We start from the raw sequence: 10,549 nt of genomic DNA, 5'->3' as shown, positions 1-10,549 counted from the left end.
TAAAGTCCCCAAACTCAGAAGTCCTTGCTATGGAGTGGATGCAGACTCAGGACAGAGTAGAAAGCCCCTTGGAGGTGGGGGTGGGGTAGGGCGACATATGATCTAGAGCAGTGGTTCTCAACCTTCTCCATGCCACGACCCTTTCATACAGCTCCTCATGTTGTCGTGACCCCCAACCATAACATTATTCTCGTTACTATCCATAACTGTCATTTTGCTACTGTTATGAATTGTAATGTAAATATCTGATATTATCATGTGCAGGATGTATTAGGCGACTCCTGTGAAAGGGTTGTTTGACCCCAAAGGGGCCGAGACCTACAGGTTGAGAACCACTGACCTAGATAGTCTTATCCAGTTTTAGAGCTTTTTGGGGTAGGGTTGCGAAATACTGAAGGGCATAAGCCGTGTCCTTGATGGGAGCCTTGATGAGGAGATAGTGGTATGTTCGGCTGCCACCTCAAGGTCAGCAATTCAAAACCACCCGCTGCTCCTTGGGAGATAGTTGAGGCTTTGTACTCTCAAAAAGTTACAGTCTCGAAAACCCACAGGGGTAGTTCTCCCCTGCCCTATTGAGTTCGTTTCAGTCAGAATCAACTTGATGGTCGAGAGCTTTATTTTTGTTCTTTTTTTTTTCTTTTTAAGAAGCTTTCCTATGTGGTTTTTACCTGTTTTTAAGAAGCTTCCCTATGTGGTTTTTACCTGTTTTGTCCAGTTTGGGGTTGGTTCTTCCATGTCATTGTCTTCAGTTTCTTCCCTGCTGTATGCTTCCCACCCCCACCCCCACCTCCCAACTTCGACCATGCCTTCAATCTATCAGACTTTTCCAAGCCTTTCTTCCTTCCTAAGGACTTTTTTCTTTTTATGTAGGGATCCTTTCCACTGCTCCAGAAAAACTTGGGTTTCTGAATTTCATCAAATGGAATCGTAACTGTGAAATGTTCTGATTCTCAGCATAGGATTGGGTCTGCTCTGTTGCTTTCTTAGGTTTCTATTCATTTAAAAAACAGCATTGGCTTTTTATTTTTAGAACAAAATCTACATTGCTTCATCTGAAAGGTTTACCACATGGCTCTGCCATTCTGCTAAGTTCCCAGAAAGGAGATCCTAAGGAGGTGTGGTCTAATGAAGAATGACTCAGAACTGACTTGAAGGTGAGCAGTTCTAGCCCAGCAGCTCTGTTGGAGAACATCTGGCAAACTTCTTTTGAAAATATTTCAGCCTAAGAAATTTTATGGGCCATTCTCTTCTGTCCTATGGAGTGGCTGTGAATCGGTATGGGCTCAGCAGCCCATTGTGCGGCACGTATTTTGTGCTCAACAGAAGCACATGACTTGGGTCTGAAGGTTTCATAACTTATAATTATGTGATGGGAGATAAATATTTGTGTTATTTAAAATTTTGCTTTTGACACGAATAATAATGAAATAATTTAAGGATATGTTAAATGTGCTTTTCCCCTTTACTGAACAAATCTGTCTGGAAAGAAGTACAGCCAGAAGGCTGTGATTAGTAGTGAAATGACGAGACTTACTCTCACATACTTGGGACATGTTATCGTAGCGACCAGTTCCTGGAGAAGGACATCATACTTGGTAGTGTAGAAGATCCAGGACAAAGAGGAAGACCCTTGATGAAATGGACTGACAAGTTCTGTGACAATGAGCCCAAACATGACAATTGTGAGGATGGATGGTTCAGGACCATGCTTTGTTTTGTTGTACATAGAGGACAGCACCTGCCAACGACAACAATAGAGTCTGAACAAAACCCTCAGACTCACTGCCATGGAGTCAGTACTGACTCACAGCCACCCTATAGGGCAGGACAGAACTGCCCCAATGGGTTTCTGAGATTGTAGCTCTTTATGGGAGTAGAGATCCCAGCCTTTCTTCCAAGGAGCTGCTGGTGGTTTCGAACTATTGACCTTGTGGATCACAGACCACCCTGTAACGCCACTACCACAGCTCCTGAGATGTAGCTAATTACTTATCATGGGCCTTCCAATCACAGTTCTCCCTTTTGTGATGGACTGCAAATTCTAGCTTCAATGCCTGTGGTTATAATCTCATTTAGCTCCATGAAAGGAAGAAGAGGCTTTCTGCTCCCATCAAGATTCATGATCTTGGAAACCCCCAGGGGCAATTCTTATCTGTCCCACAGTGTCACTACAAATACAATGGCTTAGAATTGGCTTGATGGCTGTGTGTGTGTGTGTGTGTGTGTGTGTGTGTTTTCTCAGTTAGGATAATGAGATAGGATTTAGGTAGGATATATTTTGAGTTCCCACCTTACTAGAGGGTGTGACTCAAGTCACCACCCTTTGTTTTCCTTTTTTTTTTTTTGGTGGCCCCTACGGGGAACGAACCCCACCCTTTGTTTTCTTGGGTGAACAGTCTGCAGAAGATGCTGCCATGAACTGCAGGACCCTGGGACAGGAGGGAACACATTAAGGGGAAGAGTGGTGGTTGAGATCAGGAACAATGGAGTGCGGTAGCCTTTTGGAAAAGTCATACATTTGGGGCATCTTTAATCTCCACCTCACAGATACTATTGCATTTATCTTTCTAAACAAATTAAATTTGCAGTTAATGTCAGAATGGTAGGGATTGTTGCAACAGCCCACAATCAGTGGAAAAGGTGGTTTGGGGAAAAAGGGAATAAATGGAAAAATAAGAAAACTTTGGTTTCTTAACAGGATTAAAAAAAACACCCATGGAAAATATTCCCTAAAGAAGAGTCATAACAATAACAGATAAATGCACATCCGTGTTCATTGCAGCAATGTTCAGCAGAAGATGGAGACCACCTAAGTGGCCATCAGTAGATGAACGGGTGGTGAAACTCTGGTCCATGCACACAATAGAAGATGATGCATAGAGCTAAGGAACCAGCACCACCTCAGCCATGGATGGGTCTGGAGAACATTCTGTTGAGTGAAATTAGTCAAGCACAAAAGGACACATATTATATGAGACCACTTATGTAAAGGAAAAGTAAAAAAGCAAGACACTTTCATACCAAAGGAATAGACTTTGAAGATTGCCAAGGGTGGAGGGGGAAACAGGGAGGAAGGAGAGGTGGGTAGGGAAGATAAGAATAGGCTAGATTGTTGACAAGGAAGATAGCGGCTCATAAGAGAGAGAAGTGAATGCAGGGATTCATTTCATGGCTCATTCCATCGCCATCACAGGAGATCTCAACTGGTGTTTGGATCTCTAACATTGCTTTGCTTTCATTCAGCACAAGAACACGGCTGTCAGGCGGACTTTCCCCTTCTTAGACGGCTCAAGTCAGGACTTCAGAGTCCATGCTCATTTCATCCTTTTAAAAATCATTAAACCCAAACCGAACTTCTTGCCGTTGAGTCGGTTTGACTCAGTGATCCAAAGCGAATTTTCTATTTAGGGACTGCAAATATTTGGGGGGAGGCCAGAGCCTCATCTTCTCCGGAGGAGCAACTAGTAGATTTGAATGAATGACCTTGTGATCAATAGCCCAGTGCCTAACCCACAGCTACTTGGTCTTGTTTAAAACACCCCAAATCTTCTGCCATTGAGTTGATTCTATTCACAACTACTATGTAGGAGAGAGTAGAACTACCCTCTTTGGGTTTCCCGGATAGCAAATCTTTAGTCTCATCTTTTATCCCATAAATTTGTTAAAAACTGCCATCTAAATGAAGACAAACGTGTGCATAAGCAAATGTGGTGAAGAAAGCTGATGGTGCCCAGCTATCAAAAGATATAGCATCTGGGGTCTTAAAGGCTCAAAGATAAACAAATGGCCATCTAGCTCAGAAGCAACAAAGCCCACATGGAAGAAACACAACAGCCTGTGCGACCACGAGTTGTCAAAGGGATCAGGTATCAAGCATCAAAGAACAAAAAAGCATATCATTGAAAATGTGGGTGAGTGTAGAGTGGAGACTCAAAGCCCATCGGTAGCCAACTGAACATCCCCTTACTGAAGGGTTGTGAGGAGGAGATGAGCCAGTCAAGGTGCAGGGTAGCAACGATTAAACATATAACTTTCCTCTAGTTCTTAAATGTGCCCCCCCACTATCACGATCCCAATTCTACCTTACAAATCTGGCTAGACCAGAGGATGTACATTGGTACAGATAGCAACTGAAAACACAGGGAATCCAGGACAGATGATTCCTTCAGGACCAGTGGTGAGAGTGGCGATGCCTGGAGGGTGAAGAGAATGTGGGGTTGAAAGGGGGAACTGATTACAAGAATCTACGTATAGCCTCCTCCCTGGGGGAGGGACATTGGAGAAGAAGGTGGAGGAGACATATGACAGTGTAATATATGACAAAATAATAATAATTTATGAATTATGAAGGGTTCATGAGGTAGGGGACAGTGGGAAAGGAGGGGGGAAATCAGCAGCAGATATTAAGGACTCAAGTAGAAGGCAAATGTTTTGAGAATGATGATGGCAACAAATGTACATATGTTCTTGACACAATGGATGTATGTATGGATTGTGATAAGAATTGTTTGAGCCCCCAATAAAATGATTTTAAAAAAGCAAAAACAAACTGCCATTCAGTCAATTCTGACCCCTCTGGTTCCCAAGGTTGCAGGTAGCCTCATCTTTGCTCCTCACAGAGGCTGGTAGTTTCTGAACAACTGACCTTGTGGTTAGTATGACAATGCCTACCCAACAGTGCCACTAGTGCTCCACGCAAAGCAATAGAGGAACCTAATTTGTTATGCATATTCTCTAATATGTGTATGAGCCCAATTAGCCACTAGAGGGAGCTCACGCTTTTCTCTTTGATAAGAGAATTACACCCTCTGACAAAATGGACACATAAAAACAGGGTCCTATGAGCTGGGAAGGGAGGGGGCAAAAAGGAGCTGATACCAAGGCTCAAACAGAAAGAAACTATTTTGAAAACCATGATGGAAACAGATATGATTGGTACAATTGATGTATGGATTGTTTTAAGAGTTGTAAGAACCCCCAATAAAATTATTTATCACGAAAAAAAAAAACAATAGGAAACTGACATCAGAAGAAACTGTAGTCTTTTCCAAGCTAATTTAGTTTTGCATTTGTCTTCCTTTTCCCCTCCCCCTGTCCTCCAGGCTTTATTGTATTTCGCTCACAAGTCCTACCTCTCCCTTGTCCTTTGTGGACAATCTGTAGAAATAGGCTCACAGGCAGTGGTTCAGGACTCAACTGCTAACTGAAAGGTTGGCGGTTCGAATCCACCAACCACACCTTAAGGAGATGACGTGCAGTCTGTGTCTGAAACCCACTGGGGGCAGTGCAGCTTTGCCTGGTCCGTACGAGTTGGAATGGATGCGACAGTAGCAATAGATGGGAGTTTGTTGCTTGTTGTTTAAAGAGCTATTGGTTTTATAGTTGATCGCCTTTTTGATCCATAGGTTTTGATTGAGGTGTTTCTCCGTTTTGTTATTGTTGCCAGCTCTTTTTCTCTTTCTGTCGATGAAATGCAGCATAGGTAAGTCCATTGAGACAGTAACTGGTCTCTTGGGAGCTTGGCAGGGGAGACTGGGGGGAAACTAGCTAATCAATGAGTACAAGAAAGAAGAAAATGTTCTAAAGTCGATTGGGATGATTTCACCACTCTTCTTAAGATGATTGAACTAGTCAGTTGTGTGATAAGTAAATTATAAGCCAATAAAACTTTTTTTTTAAAAAGAACTCTTGGGTTTGCCTCAGGACAAATCCATCAACCTTAAGATTTATAGGGACTACTTGTGCCTTTTCCCTTTCCTTTCCTCTTTTTCGTAAACCACTACAGCCAAGTTCTTAAAGTAAAAGTATTTCTCAAGAACATCTAATGGTTTTTATTTTATATTTATTTTACAGAAAAGCTTCCAAAGGGGGGTGCATTTTCATCAGCTTTGGAGACTCAGTAAGGAATTTGTGAATGGGGAGCAGGTAGATGGGTCCTCTGTAGACAGACCATGGCACCGTATGCCACAGTTTAACCTCAGTGGGTAATGGAAGTAGGGTCTTTTTGTCATAGCTCTTGGACTCGCCAGCTGAACCTGGGGCTGTTCATTGCTTCATCTGTGAGATCTAATGTCGCTGCTGGATTAACTTAGATCATGAAAGGACAGTTAATGTAGTGGATTTGGGTGTCCTGATTTCCCTTTGAAGGAACTTTGGTGATGTAATGGCCTATCCACTGAGTTGCTCACTGTAACCCATCAGTTGCTCCAAGAGAGAAAGATGAGGCTGTCTGCTCGCATAAAGATGAAAAGTTTTGGAAACCCCCAGGGGCAGTTCAACTCTGTCCATAGGGTGTGTTGGAGTGAGAATTAACTTGATGGCAGTGAGTATGGTTTTGAATTTCCATAGGAGCCCTGGTAGCACAATGGGTTAAAAGAGCAGACTGTGAGGAATAAGCTGATGTCCCCTTAGGAAGGATTAGTTCCCCCCACTGCCCTCCCCCCCCAACCCCCCCCCAGAATGAGGAGTAGCAGCAGGACCCCCAGGAGGGGCTATTGAAACCCAAACTCAAACCTGCAGACGCTGAGTTGATTTTCACCCACGCACAGAGACCCTGTAGAGGCTTTTCAGAAGATACATCTTTATGGGAGCAGAAAGCCTCTCTTTTCTCCCCCCTCGGTGGCTTTGCCTTGTTGGGGTTAGCAGCCCAGTGCCCAACCCACATCACCAGCAGGGTTTCTCATTAGGGAGTATAGGAGATAATCCACGACTAGTATGATGTTGCTCATACTGTGGTAACATGTACTGGTGTTTCAAATGCCAGCAGAGACACCCAAAGCGCACAGGTTTCAGCGGAGCTTCCGGACTACCAACAGACAAGGAGAAGTACTTGGCTCCCCACCTGGTAGGAAGAGCCTTCGAAAGCCGCAGGCACAGCTCCGAAGCACGGTTAAATCCTGAACACTAAACAAAGGAAGGCGGACATTGTTGGAGATCCTGCCCGACCATGGGACCCCCAGTTTTGAGAGCGCTGGAAGTGTGACTGGAGAGGCTCTGATTTCTTGGAGGGGAGTCAACCATGGTGATGTCAGTTGGGGAAAACCTGTGGGATGGAGCCTACTGTATCTTCATTTGCTGAAGGGGCAAAGAGAAACAGCTGTAAGAAGCTTCTAATGATCAGAACTTGGAATGTGTATACTATGATTTTAGAAAAGTTGCAAATGGTCAAAAATGAAATGGAACACATGAAGATCGATATCCTAAGCATTAGTGAGCTGAAATGGACCAGTATTGGCCATTTTGAATCAGAAAATCATATGATTTACCATGTTGAGAGGAACACAACCAAAAGAAATGGATTGGCATTCAGAAAGGATCTTGCTAATTGATCATGAAGTACAATGCTTATCTGTGATTGGATTATACCTATCTGTCTTCAAGGAAATCCAATCAATACAACTATTATTCAAATGTTATGTACCAGCCACAAAAGCTATTGATGAAAAATCAAAGAATTCTACCAATGATTTCAGTCTGAACTTGATCAAATATTAAATCATGATGCATTGATAGTTATGGGCAATTGGAATGAAAGAGTTGGAAACAGAAGCAATAGTAGTTGGAAAATGTGGACTTGGAGACAGAAATAAAGCTAGAGATCCTATGATAGGATTTTGCAAAACCAATGACTTGTTCATAGCAAATACCCTTCTCTAACAACACAAAAGATGACTACATACATGGACTTCTTCAGATGGAATAATATACAGAAATAAAATTGACTTCATCTGTGGGAAGACACTCGAGAGAAGCTCAATAACAGCAGCTGAAACCAGACCAAGGGCTGACTGTGGAACAGCCCAGCAATTGCTCATATGTAAGTTCAGCATAACGCTGAAGAAAAAATTTAAAAGTCCACAACAGTCAAATTATGTCCTCAAGTCTATTCCGCCTGAATTTTGAGAACATCTCAAGAACAGGTTTGACACATTGAACACTGATAACAGAAGACACGATGAGCTGTGGGAGGACATCATGACCATAATTCATGAAGAAAGCAAAAGATCGCTAAAAGGACAGGAAAGATGTCAGAAGAGACTCTGAAACTTGCTCTTAATTGTGGTGTCACTAGAGCAAATGGAAGAGAGGATGAAGCCATGGAGCTGAATAGAAAATTTCAAAGGGCAGCTGGAGAAAACAAAGCTGAATATTATAAAGAAATGTCAAGGACCTGCATGTAGAAAACGAAAAGGGAAGAACACCTCAGCATATCTGAAACTGAAAGAACCCAAGAAAAAATTCAAGCCTTAAGTTAAAAATTTGAAAGATTCTACAGGCAAAATATTAAATGATACAGGCAGCATCAAGAAAAGATGGAAAGAACACACTAATCAACAGTCCACCCCTCAGGAGGTAGCACATGAGCAAGAACCAATGGTGCTGAAGGAAGAAGTTCAACCTACACTGAAATAATTAGCCAAAAACAAGGCTCCAGGAGTTGATGCAAGACCCACTGAAGTGTTTCAGAAAGCTGAAGAAGCACTCACAGGCTTATGACAGGAATTTTGGAAGATAGCTAAGTTGGCCAACTGACTGGAAGAGATTTATTAGGTGACCCAACAGAATGTTTAAATTGTAGAACTATATCATTGATAGTGGACGCAACCTAAATTTTGCTCAAGACTATTCAATCATGGTTGTAGCCGTGCAGTGACTGGAAACTGCCAGAAGTTCAGGCTGGATTCAGAAGATGTAGAACAAGTGATATCATTGCTGATGTCAGATAGATCTTGGCTCAAAGCAGAGACAATCAGAAAGACGTTTACTCGTGTTTCATTGACTATGCAAAGGCATTTGACTGTGTGGACCTTAATAAACTGTGGATAACCTTGAGAATAATGGGAATTCCAGAACACTGCATTGTGCTCATGAGGAAGCTGTACATGGGTCACGAGGCAGTTGTGTGAACCAACCAAGGGAATATTGCACGGTCTAAAATCAGGAAAGGTGGGGTGTGTTCATCAGAGTTTTATCCTCTCACCATAGTTATTTAATCTAGATGCTGAGAAAATAAACAGAGAAGCTGGGTCATATGAAAACGAATGAAGTATCAGGATTGGAGGAAGGCTTATTAACAGCCTGCAAGATGCAGATGGCACAACCTTGCTTGTAAGGAGGACTTGAAGAGCTTGCTGATGAAGCTCAAGGATTGTAGCCTTCAGTGTGGATTACAACTCAATGCAAGGAAGACCAGAACCCTCACAATTCGACCAAGAAGTACCATCATGATAAATGGAGACATGGTTGAAGTTGTAAAGGATTTTGTGTCGTTCGGATCCACAATCAGTGCTCATAGAAGCAGAAGTCAGCTGATCAAAAGACATATTGAATTAAGTAAATCTGCTGCACAAAGCCTCTTTATAGTGTTGAAGAGCAAGGATGTTACTCTGAGGACTAAGGGCTAAGGTATTGTCCCTTGCGTCATATGCATGTGCACGTTAGGCATTGAATAAGGAAGACAAAAGAAGAATTGTTGTGCTGAGACAAGACTAGTGAAAGTGCCACGGATTGCTTTTTAGCAATCTGTCTTGGAAGAAGTGAGGTCAGGGCCTCCTTAGAGGCAAGGATGGCAAGAGTTTGCCTCACATTCTTTGGACAAGGTGTTAGGAGAGATCAGTCCCTGGACAAAGACATCAGCTTGGTAAAATAGAAGGGCAGCCAAACCAGGAAGGCCGTCAAGGAGCTGGATTGGCACAATGGCTGCATCAATTGCCTGGGGCATAGGAACAATTGTGAGGCTGGCACAGGACTCTGCAGTGTTTTGTTCTGTTGTGCACAGGGTCTTTATGGGTTGGAGCTGACTTGTTAGCACCTAAGAACAACAACAACATAGGAGATAATAAAGATAACAGTAGCCAATTGCTTAAAATAAAATATATGAGAGGAACTCAAACAGTTCCCGAGAAAATTTCATTATCTTTCGATTTCCCTTTTTCGTGAACGTTTTGAAGCTTCGTGCATATTAAATGTCGACGTTGTCATTTGGATCTTCTGAGCAGCGGCACTATGACAGAATCAAGCATGCAAGAAATTCATTGGCGGCAATGCCTATGAAAATAAATGCAGGAGGAAGCAGGACTGGGCAAAGCGAGCATCACACAGCGATGCAGTTTGATGAGGTCGCAGTCAACTCCCTGGCAGTTCCTGACTAAAGACTGCCCAGCAGAGGAGTCCCGTGTGGGCAGAAATGGCCACACTCTCGTGGTCCATCTTTCCTTAGTCCTCGGCTAGCGCGGCCCAGTAAGTAGCAGACTCCGTTGGGAAGCCGAGATGAATCCTGAAGGTGCTACAGTGGAGCCTGTCAGCTCACTTCCCCCTCTCAGCGGAACAGCCTATTCTTTTGGAAGGGAGACCCATGGCTGCCACATAACCCACGTGCTCCGGCATCCCGGAGTCCCCTTCAATATCCAGATCCGGGACGTGGCAGGCGCTGTCACGTTGGTTCCCACACCATAGAGACTCCACCAACAGTACAATGAGAGTCATCCCTGTGTCCGAGCCTATTGTTGCAGCCACGCTGGCAATCCTTCTTCTTGAGGGGCTTAGTCTT

The sequence above is a fragment of the Tenrec ecaudatus genome, chromosome 3 (assembly GCF_050624435.1).
Source record: "Tenrec ecaudatus isolate mTenEca1 chromosome 3, mTenEca1.hap1, whole genome shotgun sequence".
Taxonomy (NCBI): Eukaryota; Metazoa; Chordata; class Mammalia; order Afrosoricida; family Tenrecidae; genus Tenrec; species Tenrec ecaudatus.
This window is presented reverse-complemented; position numbering follows the sequence as displayed.